The sequence below is a fragment of the Camelina sativa genome, chromosome 11 (assembly GCF_000633955.1).
Source record: "Camelina sativa cultivar DH55 chromosome 11, Cs, whole genome shotgun sequence".
NCBI classification, from domain to species: Eukaryota; Viridiplantae; Streptophyta; class Magnoliopsida; order Brassicales; family Brassicaceae; genus Camelina; species Camelina sativa.
Window position 1 is genome coordinate 33,074,355 of NC_025695.1, and position 17,826 is coordinate 33,092,180.

Below are 17,826 nucleotides of genomic sequence, written 5' to 3' on the forward strand. Positions count from 1 at the left end.
TTAATGTAGTTAAAACTTAAAATATACTCCATTATGGGGTCTATGTACTAAAAGTCACAAAAAAAATTTACCAACAAATATTTAATTAAGACCACAACCATCATTTATATATATAATTGTATGTATAGCTTATCAATGCTTGCAAAAATGACAACATTTATTCGATCCATTCGTATTCAAGAACCGTTATCCTCAAACCCCGGTGTGAGCCACGGCGACGGAGGTGGTGATGATGGAGAAGGCGACGGTGGCAAATCTCTTTTCCTAGCTCGTTGGCTTGTTGATGAACGTACCTCGATCATCATTCTTCCCAGTTCTAATTTTAAAATCATAATTTATAAAGTTAAGTAGCATGCATGTCTTTAAAAAAAAACGAATAAAATTTTTTAAATTAGCATAACAACTTAAACCTTATATATCTACTCACTAAAACAGTTGTCTAATCTGGTTTAACTATCAAATNAAAAAAAAAAAAAAAAAAAAAAAAAAAAAAAAAAAAAAAAAAAAAAAAAAAACTCTAGATTCAGAACCCTAGTTTTTACATTTTCCTGGAACACTTATGCATGTTTTGAACATTTCAATATAAAAATTTAAAACATGGTATTGAAACAGAAAAAATTAAAACATATTAGAACCAGCTCTAACCGGTTAGTGGGGGTAACTCTTGTGGTTGTGGAGAAGCAAGAGCATAGTTGATGGAGCATGAAACCAAAAGAACCACGAGAAGCAAGAACACAATTCCTAAATTCTTTGCCATCTCTTTTTTTCTTAACTTGCTAAACCTTTTGATTCAATACTCATATTTATGTGGCTGCGTGAGAATGGTTTAAGCTCCAACGAAGACAAGTTCAGCAAAACATTTATTGCATTATCAACTAGTTTCGCCTATTAGGAGTGAAACATTTATTGCTTATGATATCTACCAAGTGTAGAATTTGACAAAGTCCAAAAATTGACCCAAATGATGAATATTCCACGACGAATATACACGGCTAACAATATTCAAAATGGAAAACTATATTCATCATTCATGGCATAACTATAGATCGGCTCATGTTTTATCTTGGGAATGCTTTATCAAGTCTAACCACATAATGAATATCTGAATTCTAGGGTAAAACCAAATCAGCTCTTGGTCATGACTGTTGATGCTAAGATCGGTCACAATTAGAATGTTTAGTTAGGCAATTTGGGGTTGAAAAGATCTTTATTAATCGGTGCCGGGACACAAAAAGAACGGGTTACAAAATGAGCTAGACGAGCTCAAATAGCGAAAAGTAAGGTGAAGGACGAGCTGCGAACTCGTCGAGTCAAAGCTTCGAACGAGGGAATCAATACTTATGACTCGTCTTTCTTTGTAATTTCTGCCAATCCCCTCTTACGGACATTGTACGTCCGTATTTATGGGAAACTGTGTCGGTTCGTTCCCCTCAGAAGACCAAAATACCCCTCTTTCCTTGGAGGTTTATTTGGGCCTTTAATGGGCCGAACATTTTGGTAAGGGGTGTGGAGTCTTTAGTTGGAGAACTTTGTCTAAAGGAGTCTTCCTCTTCTTGGTGGCTCGGCGTTAGGGTTTAACTCATCCGAGGGTTCTTAGATCTCGAATCGGTTATCGGGTGATAACCTTGGATGAGATCTAAGGAAGAGACGAAAGGTCGCGTGTGAGATTCCTCGTTTTTCGACGCTAGAGGTCGAATCGCTGCATGCGGTTCTTCTCGCGCGTGAAATCCGGAAGTCATACTGTCACCAAACGCGTACTTTAATGATTACGCTTTGGGGGCCTCCCTTCCGCTCCTATAAATACCTGCCTTCTCCTTCATTTTCTTCATATTATCTGCGAGTCATCTACTGCTTTCGAGTCATCAGGTATATTTCTCTCCCCTTTCTTAAGGTCGTTCTTCTCTTCTTATTTGTCTTCGATGTCTTCCCCCGGATCTGTTTCCTCCGATTCTTCCGCCGCGAGTCATCTCCGGCGAGCGACCTCTCCAGACTCTGATGATGTCAACAGGTCAAATCGCGGCGGGCAAAAATCGTCGACGAGTTCTCACTCTGATACGTCTTCTGACTCTACCTCGCTCGCTGAGCTTCAACGTCGAGCTTTCTCCCATGCGGCGACTACGAGTTCATCTCATCTTCCCTGTGCGATCCCCTCTCTGATTGACAAGAATTTAGATGACTCTAATGTTCCCGAAGATCATGTCGTCGTTCGTGGTTCGTTGCCAGTTATTACTCATGGTTCTAGGAGGCATATTCTCTTGCATGTTCCTTGGACCACTATCAAGCTTCAATCGGCAAAAAAAGCGGTTAGGCTCGGCGGGTTGCATCCTCTTCCGCCTATTATTATTCCAGACAAAAGTCAGCGTCCCTGGGATGTTCCAGATGGTCATATCTGTCTCTCGGAGAAGCTTTTCACTGAGTGCGCGATCACCTTTCCCCTCCCTGCCTTCCTGATGTGTTACTTGGCGAATCGCCAGATGGCGTTATCCCAATTCGCAATGGCAACCTTCTGGAATGCAGTCGGTATCTCTATCTTTGTCGAGGCAGTGGGGATCGACCTTTCGGTGGAACACTTCGAGGAGCTTACCCGGTTTATTCCCACGAATAGGCACAAATCATCGGGCATCTATTACGTTGGTTCGAGGAGGCCGATACTCGTCGAGGGGTCGAAGGGGAAAACCTACAACTGGGAGGGCTCGTATTTCTTCATGAAGATAGTTTCGAGGGTCGTCGAAGACCCTTCAATTCCCTTATATTCTGGGTGGAATCTTTCACCCGGTATCCGATCTGCTATGTAGCTTCCTTGTCTTTGATTTTTTGGTTTGGTACTTAACTCTCTTTTCTTTTTGCAGTTTCTGTGCCGAGGTATCTACTTCCATACCCTCCTGCTTTTCGTGCCAAGATAGATAAGATTAGGTCGGTTGGTCCTTACGTTTGGTCGGGATCGAGTCAGGAGACCGGAAAGACATCAGCGAGGGGCACTTCATCGTCCAAAACAAAGATTTCAAAATCTAAGGTGAGTGGCCGTTCTCTTTTTATTTTTTTTATATTTTATTTTTTGATGATCTGCGTGACTAGCATGAATGGGACGTTTAAACTTGTAAATTCCCAAAGTTTCTGCTCGTTTGCGACGACCTGCTGGGGCATCGTCCATTCTGCCTTCCGGCCCATCTCCTTTGCGCGAGCGCTCTGACGACCCGCTGCCCGAGCCTTTGGCGGGGAATAGGACTGTTTCAACGCAGGACGCCCGTCTTGTCGAGGCACGTGCGGGGAAGAAAGCCATACTTCCGTCCCTGTCTTCGAAGCGTCAGGTCGAGCCGACTGAGACTGAAAAGAGAAAAGAAACTTCTGGCCATCCAGACACGGTGGAGCGGGTTGGAGCGAGTACTCCTCAGAAGAGGAAGGATGTTACAAGCTCGTCTATTCCCGAGTCGGCAAAGAGGCAGAAACAAGGAAGCTACGATTTTGCCTCAAGTACCGAGCTATTTCGCAAAATTCACTTAGGTACAGGGAGTCTCATGCCGGTCGACCGACTGAAGGCGAGGAATTCGGTTGTTGATGTTGCGAGGATGTCATTCGAGGTTTGCCTACTTGTTCATTGGTTATTATACGACCTCGGAGTTTCATCATTTGACCCCCCTTCTCTTTTCGTTTTGCAGTTTATTGCGGCAATGAATCGGGTGGTTTCTCGTTACGAGCATGACATCCGCGAGTTGGAGGTTGTGGCTAAGCATCCCAATCCTTCTGCCGACAAATTCAACTGTCTCACAGAGCGACTGACGGCGGTCTTAGGCTCGAATCAGAAGCTGAAGGGACAGGCCATGAACTTTGAGCGCAGTTATAACAGGCTGGTAGCCGAGAGGGATGAGATTCGCACCAAACTTGAGATCGCTGAGTCATCGCGTGACGAGCTGAAAGCGGCGCTGGAGTAGGAGACGAAAAGGTTGCGGGATCGGCAAGATGAGTTTGGTAATTACATGAAAATTGCTGCTTATCGCCATCTTGTCGGTCGTGCCCAGAGGCTCCTTTTAAAACATAAGAGTTACGCGGATGCGTACGAGGCTTCTCGTTCAAAGTTTTTGGAGTACAACCAGGCCGTCGGGAATAAGCGTATGCTGGAGGCACTCGTCGCGGATGGTCAAATCGCTCTTCTTGCTGATGGGGTCATTGAGAGGGTTGATAGTGTGGTCGCTCAGCTTAAGGAAGAAGTTGAACAGTTCTTCATTCCAGATATCAGCGATATCGATTTAAACATGTCATCGTGTTTTGCTTCGCCCTTTCCAGAGGTAGAATGGGTTAGGTCACCGTGTTTTGCTGGCGACCAGGAGGAGAACGTGTCGGTCATTGCTAATTCAGAGGGGGCGGGTGAGGAGCAAACCGAGCAACTTGCCGCCCAGGAACAAGGAGATTCTCCAGTCGTCGGATTGGTTTGAGAAGATCGTAGCCGTGTTGGGGATCGGCTACCAATATTACTGAATTATTGCAAGTTGTGAATTGCCGTGTTCGGGGGTCGGCTCCCTTCGTTTTTTGATTATGTATGTTGTCATTGTATCTTGGGAGGTCGGCGCCCCGTTTTGAACCCTTGGGATTCTTCATTCATTGCTTTTTGAAATGCTCTTAATTGATGATGGTTTAGTCAATGCGTTTTAACCTATGAAACGCACTGGTCATTTAATGGGTGTGTTTTCCGAGGCTCGATTTATTTCTCCCCTCGGGAAAGCGCACTTTTCAATCTATGAATTTCCCATCCGATCTCCACCACCTTTCATTCTCCTCCTCTGTTTCTTTCGAGAGAAAACATGTTGCGATGCCTGTAACAACGAGGTCGGCGTGGTTGAGGAGGGCGCGGGAACGACTTGTTGTACGACATGATGATGTGATTCGTTCGGAGCTGGAGTACTACCATGCTCGGATTCAACGGCTGCAGGATTATATTGTGGCGACGCGTCGACAGTTCGAGCGTCATTTCCAATTTTACCGTGTAGATGGGACTGTAGAGCATCTCCACCTTTTGATCGACGACGGGCTGTTCGTCCCTAAATGGAGATGGGACTGACTGCTCGAGGAGCGTTCCCGCTGCGAAGCGTTACTGGCCAAAGCGGGGGTTCCAGATCTTGAAGAGGGCGACCTTGGAACTATTGGCAGGAGGCCGAACGAAGATCATGCGGAACTCGACGCGTGACAAACTCGGGTTGGCGTGTTGCGGCAGTATATTAATCAGTTGGAGAGCACGGATCACTACTTCTACGAGAGTATTCAAGTTGAGGGGGCTTGCTTCTATCTCAAGAAAATGGTCTCCAGGGGTGTTGTCGTCCCAATGGATAGGCTGAAAGAATTGAAGGATTCGTGCCGTCTTTGGCAAACGACCATCGGCGGGCTGGAGTTTGACGAACCCTCGAACGCCGACCTGGGGATTGAGTAGTGGGTCTATGTGCGGAGTGCTCCATAGTAGCTACTTTAATCTTTTCTTACTCTTCCCTCTTTTTTCGTTTTGGTATGTGCCGTATTGGGGTCGGCTCCTGTTTTCAACTTTTGCCGGGTTGGGGGTCGGCTCCCCTTTTTTAACTTTTAAAACGCAGCTCTTATATTTATGTTTTGTTGTTAATCTGGTGAAACGCGCGATGGTTGGCTTATCCTTGCAACTCGACTCGACGCGATCTCTCTTCTTTTTTTTTTTGATCAGATGCGACTCGTGAGGATCTGCTTATCTCCGATTGCTGATTTGCGACTCGTCTTAGGTGAAACGTTGGACGTCGAGTCATTAATGACTCGGCAAATTGTCCTTTTAAAACAGGCGCGATTCACGGATCGATTTATCCGTGATTTGTGAGTCGCGACTCAGCTTAGGTGAAACGTTGGACGTCGAGTCATTACTAACTCGGCAAATTGTCCTCTTAAATCGGGTGCGATTCGTGGATTGGCTTACCCCTGATTTGTGAGTTGCGACTCGGCTTAAGTAAAATGTCGGACCATCGACGAGTCGTTATCGGGCCAGGATAATCGACATAAATTGCTCATTTAGTGGATTGCTGATAAGCATAAGAAAAGTATATTATTGGCAGCTGTGTCTCGTAAACGAGACTGCCTAAGTACCCTCCAATCAGGAGGGATCAAGCCGCTCGTAGTTCACATTACATAGATAATTAAAACTATTGGAAAATGGGCTATGCGCAGCCGAATGTCGCCCCTCTTTGTTGTTGCTTCTTTAATTTTTTATTTTAGTAATAGTAGCGCTTTAGATGCATGGCATTCCTAGAGCAGGGTACTGGCTCACCGTTCATCGTCAGGAGCTCGTAAACACCGGGGTGGATGACTTTGGACACCTGATACGGACCTTCCCAGTTGGCCCCCATTTTTTTGGCGTTGGGCTCGGCGGTATTGTCGAAGACTTTTCGTAAGACAAGATCTCCTTCGTCGAAGTGCCGATTGTGGACTTTCTTGTTGTAGTACTTGGCCGCGGCGAGTTGGTAGTTCTGGATTCGTAGAAGCGCCTTGTCGCGTTCTTCTTCCAACTCGTCTAACCTATCCAGGATCATCTGGCTGTTGAGTGTTGTGTCTTGGACGAGCATTGTTCGACGAAGGCTTGTACTGCCGACCTCAGCTGGTGCCATTGCTTCCATTCCATAGGCTAGGGAGAACGGGGTTTGTTCGTAACTTGTCATGGGGTCGTACGATAAGATCAAAGCACCCCGTCGAGTTCGTCGGCCCAAGCGCCCTTCTTAGCATCCATCCTTTTTTTTAGGCCGTCGAGTATAGTTTTGTTCGTCGCTTCTGCTTGCCGATTTCCTTGCGGGTATATCGGCGTTGATTTCCTTAACTTGATTCTCCACTTTGCACAGAAGTCTTCGAATTGTATAGAAATGAATTGCGAGCCGTTGTCGGTGACTATTTCATAAGGCAGGCCATGGCAGCATATGATATACTTCAATACGAAAAGCTGGACGACTTTGGCTTTGATGTTGGCGTAGGATTCGGCTTCGACCCACTTAGTGAAGTAATCGGTGAGGACGAGAATATAACGTTTCTGTCTCGACGCGGGTAGCGGGCCGAAATATCCATCGCCCAGCGCATGAATGGGTATGGGGCTATGCCGACTCGCAGAAGTTCGGTCGGCTGATGGATGATGGGCGCATGACGTTGGCATTTCTCGCACTTGGCTACGAACCTTTCGCAGTCGGAGATCATTGTTGGCCAGTAATGATCGTGCTTATTGATTCGTAGTGCTAAGGCTCGTCCACCTGAGTGGTTACCTCCGGCTCCTTCGTGGGTTTCCATCATGACCCGTTCTGTATCGTCGCCGTGCAGACACAACAGTAAGGCTCCTGAGGCAGTCCACCGAGCAAGTGCTCCTTCATCAGCGTGTAATGGGCAGCTTTTGTCTTTAATCGTCGCTTAGGCCACTTATCTGTTGGGACGTCGTCGTCGGCGACGTATGAGCGAATCTCGACTCACCAGTCTGTTTTGTCGTCAGGCGAAGGAGGCTCGAACTGTCGTCGCGAGGTTGCGGCTTTTCAAGTGGTCTTGATTTCGTTTGGCTGGTGAAGGGTGAGGCAGGCTTCTGCCTGAGTTCCTTTGATGCTAGGCGTATTGATGCTCTCCACCGGGATAATTCGGCGAAGGTCGGGGTCTGATGTTGATGCTAGTGCTGCAAGAGCGTCGGCCGGAGCGTTGTCTCCTCTGGGTATCTTAATGAGTCCGAACTCATCGAATTGTTTGGTTAGTATCCTTACGACGTCGAGGTAGGCAGCCATTGGCTCGCTTTTAGCTTCATATTCGCCGCTAAACTGGTTGGCGACTAGTTGAGAGTTGTAGAAAGCTCGAATGCGCTTGACTTAAATTCCGCTAGCAAGTTTGAGTCCGGCGATGAGAGCCTCATACTCGGCGACGTTATTGGTTGCCTGGAAATGGAGACGAAAGAACTTTTCCAGAATTTCCCCAGTCAGAGAAGTTAGTCGAATTCCTACCCCGAAACCTAGGTGAGAAGATGCTCCATCGACGTGTAGGGTCCACTGCCCGTCTGCTGGATTGGTAGGTTCAGGTTTGGTTCCCTCCAATGGTAGTTCGATTAGGAAGTCGGCCAACACTTGGGACTTAGCGGCTGGGCGGGTGCGGAACTCGATATCATACTCGCTAAACTCGATTGCCCACTTGGTTAATCTTTCGGACTGGCTCGGACTGTGCAGTATAGACCGTAGGGATTGGTTGGACAGGACGGCGATGGTGTGTGATTGGAAGTACGGTCGGAGCTTTCTTGCCATGGTGACGACTGCGAGGGCGACCTTTTCGACCGTCGGGTACCGAGTCTCGGCGTCGTCAAGCGACTTACTTACATAGAAGATAGGTTGTTGTTCTCCGCGTTCGTCTTTGACGAGTACTCCGCTGATAGCTGATGCTGAGACCGCGATGTATAGGAGCAAGACTTCGCCGAGTTCCGGTTTGGCGAGTATCGGGGGTGTGGACAAGTAATTCTTCAGTTTGTTGAATGCGTCATGGCAAGCTTCGTTCCACTCGAACTTTCCTTTGGTCTTGAGGTGATTGTAAAATGGCAGGCACTTGTTCGTCGACCTAGATATAAACCGATTTAGAGCTGCGATGCGTCCAATCAGTCGCTGTACTTCCCTTGCACTTCTTGGTGTTGGTAGGTCTATGATCGCCTTTATTTGTTTCGGATTTGCCTCAATGCCTCGCCGGGTTACCAGATATCCGAGAAATTTTCCTGATTTTACTGTGAAGGTGCATTTGGGTGGGTTTAACTTCATTTTGTACTTGTTCAAGGTGTCAAAGCATTGTCGGAGATGGGTTCTGTGTTCATTGGCGCGTTGTGACATGACGAGCATGTCGTCTATGTACACCTCAATGGTTTTGCCGAGTTTCTTGTCGAACATTTTGTTGACCAGCCGCTGGTAAGTTGCCCCTGCGTTCTTCAAGCCGAAGGCCTTATAGCAATAGGTTCCCCTGTCAGTGATAAATGACATTTTTTCCTAGTCGTCCTTGTGCATTAGGATTTGGTTATACCCCGAAAAGGCGTTCATGAAAGTCAACAGTTCGTTCCCCGCAGTTGCTTCAACGAGTTGGTCGATCTGTGGCAATGGAAAACTGTCCTTTAGGCATGCTTTGTTGAGGTCGGTAAAGTCTACGCAAACTCGCCACTTCCCATTTTTCTTTTTGACGACCACCAGCTTGGCTAGCCATTCCGGGTATTTTACTTATCTTATGGACCCGGCGCCGAGTAGCTTTTCTACTTCATCGTTTACTGCTTGTGACCTCTCCGGACCTAGCTTGCGTCATTTCTGCTTGACCGGCTTGTGCGTTGGGTCGGCGTTGAGCTCGTGAGTCGTTACGGTTGGGTTGATTCCCTTCATATCAGCCACCGTCCACGCAAACGTTGCAATGTTGGTTTTGAGGAAAAGAATCAGTTCGTCTCGCATGGCCAAAGTTATCTTTGTTCCGATATTAACGCACCGCTTCGTACCGGTCTCGTTGAGGTTTACCTCTTCTGTTGCAGCGATGTCCTGTTGGATTGGAGTCGGCTTCCCGTCGGTCAGGGACGAGCTGTCGTCGCCGACCCGTTGCTTTGATTGCTATAACTTCTTTGCCGTACGAATCTTGTGTTCAATCACGAAACAGGCTCTCGAACTCTGTTGGTTGCCACGCAATGTGTATACACCTTTTGGGGTTGGAAACATGACGCACTGATGATACGTTGACGGAACTGTGCGCATCTTGTTGAGCCATGGGGTTCCCAGGATGAAGTTATAAATAGTAGGTTTATCAATGACGGCGAACCGAGAGTACCGAGCCGTTCCACCGACAAATCTATGGTACCAACTGACATGAGGAAGTCTCCATCGAACCCGGTTAGCGAGTGGCATTCTGGCATGATGTCACTTTCGCTTACTTCCATTTGTACCACGACATTCCTGAAGATCACATTTACCGAGCTTCCAGTATCGACCAGGATTCTTGTGACTTGGCTTTCGCTTATGAGGAGCTCGACGACTAACGGGTCGTTATGTGGCAGGTCTAACCCTTCTAGGTCGCTATTGTCGAAGGATATCAGTGTGTTTATAGAATCGATCTTGGATGGCCAAGACTTTTTCATTTCGGCCTTCTTGGTGTAATCCTTTATCGACCTAACTAAGTCATTACACCCCGCCAATCCTCCCATGATCATGTTTATCCATCGTCTCGGCTGTGGTGGGTGTTGCTCGAGTTTATGATTTGTACGAGGTCGCTTTTCATGGGTGACGTCGGCTGGTATCTCTAGCTCGTCCCCACTTTGGTCATCGAGAATTTTTGAATCTTTACTTTCGAACTTCCGGGCAATAGTTTCTCCTCGCTTAGAATTGCTTATCCCGGGTCGGGGTATCTTGCTTCTGTCAGACTCGACGACTATTGCACCTTTTTTGTATCGCTCCATTAAGATCGTTTGGAGGTAACGACATTCCTCGGTTGCATGAGTGGAGTTTTGATGGTTATTGCAGTACCGGGTCGCGCTGCTTTCCCCTCCTTTTCTTCGGACATAGACGTTCCATGGTTGTTTCTGTTGCGCGTCGTCGCCGATCGCGAAGGTCCGGCGGGTCCGATCTTGAATCTGAGTGAAATGCTGTCGGAGCTCGGTGTGCTCGAACTTTGGGGCTACAACCGTTGGCTCTTTGGTCGTGGTGCTTTTGGCCATTGTGTGCTTCTTAGCGTTGACGACCTTTTCCTCTTCGAGCTCAAGGAAAGTTCTTCCTTGAAATGAGACTCATACCATAGGGCATTCTTGAGTGCAACGATTGCCGCAGCATCAGGGATTGAAACGTTGACGACGACTTCCTTGAACCGTCCTATGAACGATTGAAGCGATTCGTGACGTTTCTGTGTCAGGGCATAGAGGTCGGCGTGGGAGTTTTTGTTTTCCATCAAAACCGAGATTTGCTTCAAGAACTCGGTTATTAGGTCTTTTATACTGTCAATCGACCCAGAAGGAAGCCGTGAGAACCAACTGAGAGCAGTTCCTGTCAAATGCTCGGCAAAGACTTGACATGCTCTGGCATCGTACTCCTCCGGGCTGAATTACAGAGGGCCGAGAGATACCCCAAACGTGCGCAGGAAGTCTCGCGGGTCCGCAGTTCCGTCATAGTAGCCTAGTCTTGGCTTGATCGGTCGTCGTACCGGCGTGGTCACGAGTCTTTTTGAGAATGGAGTTCGTTGTGTTGCTTCGAGTACCGGATCTACTTCTGGTGCCTTGCTCGTCACTCTGTGGAATATTGTTTCAATTTCCTGCATCTTATCTCTGATTGCCTTCAGCTCTGCGTCTTTTGCCCTACTAGTTTGGTCGTCGACATGTGTGAGAGGGTGACGCTCTTTCTCACTACCTTGCACTTGTGGTCCTACCATCGTCCCGACTGGGAGGAGGTTCGCTGGGTTGGGTTGAATAGCGTGGAGGTGGTTGATTTCTTCCTGAGAACTGACTCGCGCCGCGGTGAGCGCGTCTAGTCGAGTGTTGGTTCGCTGTTCTTGCTGATCAAGGCGTGTTAATATTCCGCGAAATAGCTCGTCTATGCTAGAGACGGGCTGATTGTTGTGCAGGGCAAGTTGTGCAGGATTCTGTGTCACCACTGTGCTTAGTGGGCTCGTCAGGTTTGTCGCAATGACAAATGTCTCAGGGCTCTCGACTGTGACAGTTTTTCTTGGAGCGTTCGGGGTTGGAAGGATCGTAGGCTCTGCCTGATCTGTTCCTGGGGTGATCGTTCCACCCGACGACCCCGCTTCTTTGTGTCCTTTGTTCGTAGTTCCAGTCATCTCGTCCAATTGTAGTAGATCCGTTCTTCAAATCCTTAAAGAAGATTTCGACTTGATTCCCTCTTCCTGGCGCGCCAAATTGTTGATGCTAAGATCAGTCACAATTAGAATGTTTAGTTAGGCAATTTGGGGTCAAAAAGATCTTTATTAATCAGTGCCGGGGCACAAAAAGAACGGGTTACAAAGCGAACTAGACGAGCTAAAGTAGAGAAAAGTAAGGTGAAGGACGAGCTGAGAGCTCGTCGATTCATAGCTTCGAACGAGGGAATCAAAACTTATGACTCGTCTTTCTTTGTAATTTCTGGCAATCCCCTCTTACGGATACTGTACGTCCGTATTTATGGGAAATTGTGTCGGTTCGTCCCTCTGAGAAGACCAAAATACTCCTCCTTCTTTGGAGGTTTATTTGGGCTTTTAATGGGCGAGCCTTTTAGTAAGGGGTGTGGATCTAGCCTTAACAACTATAGATCGGCTCATGTTAGTTTCTCACTTAATTAGTGTTTGTTTGTTATATTGCTTCATTGATTTGATTTTCGTTTCTCCTGTTCTCCATCACATTCATGAGAGTGTTAAGACCGAATATTTGACTTTCGAAGATTGAGAATGTGATATTACCTAATAAACCACAAGACTTTAAAGTCAAAGTGAGTATAGCTTTCAAATCTGATAGTATATGAAGGGTATATTGATGCACTCATGCACATGGACATACTATGTTAGAGAAGAGATTCTTCACGCAACATGCACATACTATGTTAGAGAAGAGATTCTTCACGCAAATAATGTTGTCATGCAGATACGACACCGTGAAAAGAGAGAAAATATAATAATTAATTAATTATTGGTGTAAAATCCTGAATCACGGAAAGAAAAAAAGTGGTTATTAAAACCATATTATCGAGCTTTAACTTTTATAAACATGCTGACAAAACAAGAGAAAATCCGAAGTAAAAAAAAAATATAAAGAAAAACACGAAAGGTTAGTTGCATTGTCCTAATTATAGAGAGAACTAAAACCAAAGAGCTTTGTCTTGTCCTAAAAGGAGAGAGCTATTACTCCGTAGTTTTCTTCTTTTTCTTCCCTTTCTCCATCTTCTTAGCCTTCTCCATCTTCTCCATTAGAATAACTAAAGGTTGCATTGTATCACACAAACTTAAAAGAAAAAAAAGAGCTTTGTCTTGTCCTAATTAAGGAGAGAGCTTTCTACTCGGTATTCCCCTTCTCCATCTTAGCCTCCCCCATCTTCTTAGCCTTCTCCATCTTAGCCTCCCCCATCTTCTTAGCCTTCTCCATCTTAGCCTCCTCCATCTTCTTAGCCTTCTCCATCTTCGCAGCCTTCTCCATCTTAGCCTTCTCCATCTTCTCCATTAGAATAACTAATATAAAGTATAAACAACAAAATTAACGAGAGCGAGGTTATAATTATGCAAGAGTTGCTGGAAAATAAAAATAAAAAAAATCAAGAAGCAAGAGCAAGATTTACGTACATGGATTTTCACAGCCGGTAGGCCTTCTTTTACGGTCATTTGGCGGGACAACATGCTCAATTTTTATATTCCATCCTTTTCCGTTACGTTCACTTAGTTCCAGCGCCTTCTCTACACATCCTTTTCCCGCAAGAGAAACAAGAGCACCTCTGTAAAATTCAAGTCTTTAGTTAGAATTAAATAACTCGAGAGAGAGAGAGAGAGCTGGGAATTATATTCACAAATTGGGTGGGTGGGGAATAAGAAGGCAGAAACAACCTTTGGCGAGCAATGATTCGGTCGACCAAATCAGCTGTGTGAAAAATAGTAACACTGGCGACCTCTCCACATGAAGAGAAATGTTCACACAACCCGATCTTGAAATCAATATTACGCACCGAAGAAGGTAAATCATCTACCTTAACAATTAGCGAGCGCACATCTCGACCGAAGAGGTGGTTGGAGAGATGTACATCAAGATAGAGCGTACATCTCCTAATATCATGGTTAAAAACCACAAAAACTATGATATATCAGATTCAGCTTTCAACGCCTTCATCAAAGTTGTAGAGAATTGAGTCATCTTTCCAATGTCGTATATTTCAAGCCAATCGGAGGTATGGTTCAAGAGTTATCATCGTTTTAGTGGATGCGTATACATCTAGGTCGAGCGAACACCACTCTGGGTCGAGTTGACACCACTCTGGGTCGAGCTGACACCACTCTGGGTCGAGCCAACACCACTCCACTCGAATCAGCTCGAGCCAACACCCCTCCACTCGACCCAGCTTGACCGACGCACTCCCAGGACTGACGACACGCGACTTGGACAACCCGATTCCCGAACCGACGCTCTATCTTGTTGTTTTATGTTTTAAGGCTTTATATGTTTTTCGATAAATATATTTTGTTAAGTTTTGACTCAGACATCTTTTATCTCGTTTTGTTATGTTCCTTAAGGTTTTACATAGCCACCTAAAACGTTTTGAGACTTTGTAATCTGATATCTTCGAGTTCATTTAGTTTTTGCATTTAATTTCTTTTACAAAGTTGTTCATCTCATTTTTATCTATATTACTATGTTTAATTCAATGTTTTCCGAGTTTGTATCCTTGATGATGATTTCTGGATATGAGTAGTGTTAGAGTTCTTGAGGATGTGATAGATTAGGTGGAAAATCTTAGTATGTAGGGTGTTTAAGTTTAGATTCGTATGATTCCCTTCTAGATTAGAGTTAGAAATACTAGTTTCTCTCTGATGAATTGGAACTAGGTCTTAGACATTTCCACACCCAAAAGGTGTTTGATGAAATGTCTGACCAACTAGTGCCAGATACATACATTCCTAGCCTAAGAGATTAGTTGTCAAGGATGTTTGTTGACGTGAATGAACTTGTTTGTCATGTCTGCTTGATCATGTTTCTCTAGCGAGAGCTAGGTTTAGAAGTGATTGAGTCTGAGTAGCTTTTGTCAAGAGATTGGATTAGCTAAGTCGTGATATTCATTGTTTAGGGATAGTTTCCTTGTGGCATGTTAAACACTCTATAGACTAGGAGACTCCACTGACATCAATTACTCCCATCCTTAGGACTTCTATCTTTTTGATTGATATTGCATTCCTTAGACCGTTTCTGATCCTGCTATCTAGTTCATGCTTAGAATCGTTTTTGCTTTTCACTCATATTTACTTCTTGTCATACATTTTCGTTTCTAGTTTTGAAACTCATTTCCGTTTTGCATTCTGATCATTCTAGGATTGTTAGACAAACACTCTTTTTGAATTGGTTTGACTTGTGATTGCTTGATTGCATCTTGAGTGATAGCAAAGTTCCCAACTGAATTGACACCTTAAGTACTACAACTACATAAGGTTAATTGAATCTGCTAGGAGACACAAAAAACCTAGTATCACCTCCCGGACGTAGCAAACCGGCTGTCAGATATGGATGGGCTCACGGGCCTAGTGAGAGGACATAGGGACCCATTAGGTAAGGTGTGCTTATAGGTCGGGAATGGACATGGCGCCCACTAAGCAAGGTGACGGTCGGGGGTTACCTACACAGCCAAATATTGACAGTTGAAACTATAGGAGATCGACGATACGAAAATGGACTACAAGTCTGGTTTGTTAATCGAAGCTATGACCTAATTTTGAGTTTTTTCAGTCTATGTTTTACTAAATCTATCTCATTCATCTTTTCATATCATTTTCAAAAATAGCATATGTAAAATAATATATTTTNCTCCATCTTAGCCTCCCCCATCTTCTTAGCCTTCTCCATCTTAGCCTCCTCCATCTTCTTAGCCTTCTCCATCTTCGCAGCCTTCTCCATCTTAGCCTTCTCCATCTTCTCCATTAGAATAACTAATATAAAGTATAAACAACAAAATTAACGAGAGCGAGGTTATAATTATGCAAGAGTTGCTGGAAAATAAAAATAAAAAAAATCAAGAAGCAAGAGCAAGATTTACGTACATGGATTTTCACAGCCGGTAGGCCTTCTTTTACGGTCATTTGGCGGGACAACATGCTCAATTTTTATATTCCATCCTTTTCCGTTACGTTCACTTAGTTCCAGCGCCTTCTCTACACATCCTTTTCCCGCAAGAGAAACAAGAGCACCTCTGTAAAATTCAAGTCTTTAGTTAGAATTAAATAACTCGAGAGAGAGAGAGAGAGCTGGGAATTATATTCACAAATTGGGTGGGTGGGGAATAAGAAGGCAGAAACAACCTTTGGCGAGCAATGATTCGGTCGACCAAATCAGCTGTGTGAAAAATAGTAACACTGGCGACCTCTCCACATGAAGAGAAATGTTCACACAACCCGATCTTGAAATCAATATTACGCACCGAAGAAGGTAAATCATCTACCTTAACAATTAGCGAGCGCACATCTCGACCGAAGAGGTGGTTGGAGAGATGTACATCAAGATAGAGCGTACATCTCCTAATATCATGGTTAAAAACCACAAAAACTATGATATATCAGATTCAGCTTTCAACGCCTTCATCAAAGTTGTAGAGAATTGAGTCATCTTTCCAATGTCGTATATTTCAAGCCAATCGGAGGTATGGTTCAAGAGTTATCATCGTTTTAGTGGATGCGTATACATCTAGGTCGAGCGAACACCACTCTGGGTCGAGTTGACACCACTCTGGGTCGAGCTGACACCACTCTGGGTCGAGCCAACACCACTCCACTCGAATCAGCTCGAGCCAACACCCCTCCACTCGACCCAGCTTGACCGACGCACTCCCAGGACTGACGACACGCGACTTGGACAACCCGATTCCCGAACCGACGCTCTATCTTGTTGTTTTATGTTTTAAGGCTTTATATGTTTTTCGATAAATATATTTTGTTAAGTTTTGACTCAGACATCTTTTATCTCGTTTTGTTATGTTCCTTAAGGTTTTACATAGCCACCTAAAACGTTTTGAGACTTTGTAATCTGATATCTTCGAGTTCATTTAGTTTTTGCATTTAATTTCTTTTACAAAGTTGTTCATCTCATTTTTATCTATATTACTATGTTTAATTCAATGTTTTCCGAGTTTGTATCCTTGATGATGATTTCTGGATATGAGTAGTGTTAGAGTTCTTGAGGATGTGATAGATTAGGTGGAAAATCTTAGTATGTAGGGTGTTTAAGTTTAGATTCGTATGATTCCCTTCTAGATTAGAGTTAGAAATACTAGTTTCTCTCTGATGAATTGGAACTAGGTCTTAGACATTTCCACACCCAAAAGGTGTTTGATGAAATGTCTGACCAACTAGTGCCAGATACATACATTCCTAGCCTAAGAGATTAGTTGTCAAGGATGTTTGTTGACGTGAATGAACTTGTTTGTCATGTCTGCTTGATCATGTTTCTCTAGCGAGAGCTAGGTTTAGAAGTGATTGAGTCTGAGTAGCTTTTGTCAAGAGATTGGATTAGCTAAGTCGTGATATTCATTGTTTAGGGATAGTTTCCTTGTGGCATGTTAAACACTCTATAGACTAGGAGACTCCACTGACAACAATTACTCCCATCCTTAGGACTTCTATCTTTTTGATTGATATTGCATTCCTTAGACCGTTTCTGATCCTGCTATCTAGTTCATGCTTAGAATCGTTTTTGCTTTTCACTCATATTTACTTCTTGTCATACATTTTCGTTTCTAGTTTTGAAACTCATTTCCGTTTTGCATTCTGATCATTCTAGGATTGTTAGACAAACACTCTTTTTGAATTGGTTTGACTTGTGATTGCTTGATTGCATCTTGAGTGATAGCAAAGTTCCCAACTGAATTGACACCTTAAGTACTACAACTACATAAGGTTAATTGAATCTGCTAGGAGACACAAAAAACCTAGTATCACCTCCCGGACGTAGCAAACCGGCTGTCAGATATGGATGGGCTCACGGGCCTAGTGAGAGGACATAGGGACCCATTAGGTAAGGTGTGCTTATAGGTCGGGAATGGACATGGCGCCCACTAAGCAAGGTGACGGTCGGGGGTTACCTACACAGCCAAATATTGACAGTTGAAACTATAGGAGATCGACGATACGAAAATGGACTACAAGTCT

The 17,826-nt window shown here is 44.7% G+C and overlaps 1 long non-coding RNA gene across 1 annotated transcript; it reads right to left on the reverse strand.

The window, feature by feature from the left end:
* On the reverse strand, positions 1 to 855 carry LOC104724985. The gene is made up of 2 exons (XR_757820.2): positions 646 to 855; positions 1 to 316 (listed from the first exon to the last, which is right to left on the reverse strand). It is a non-coding gene; the product is annotated as an uncharacterized LOC104724985 (long non-coding RNA).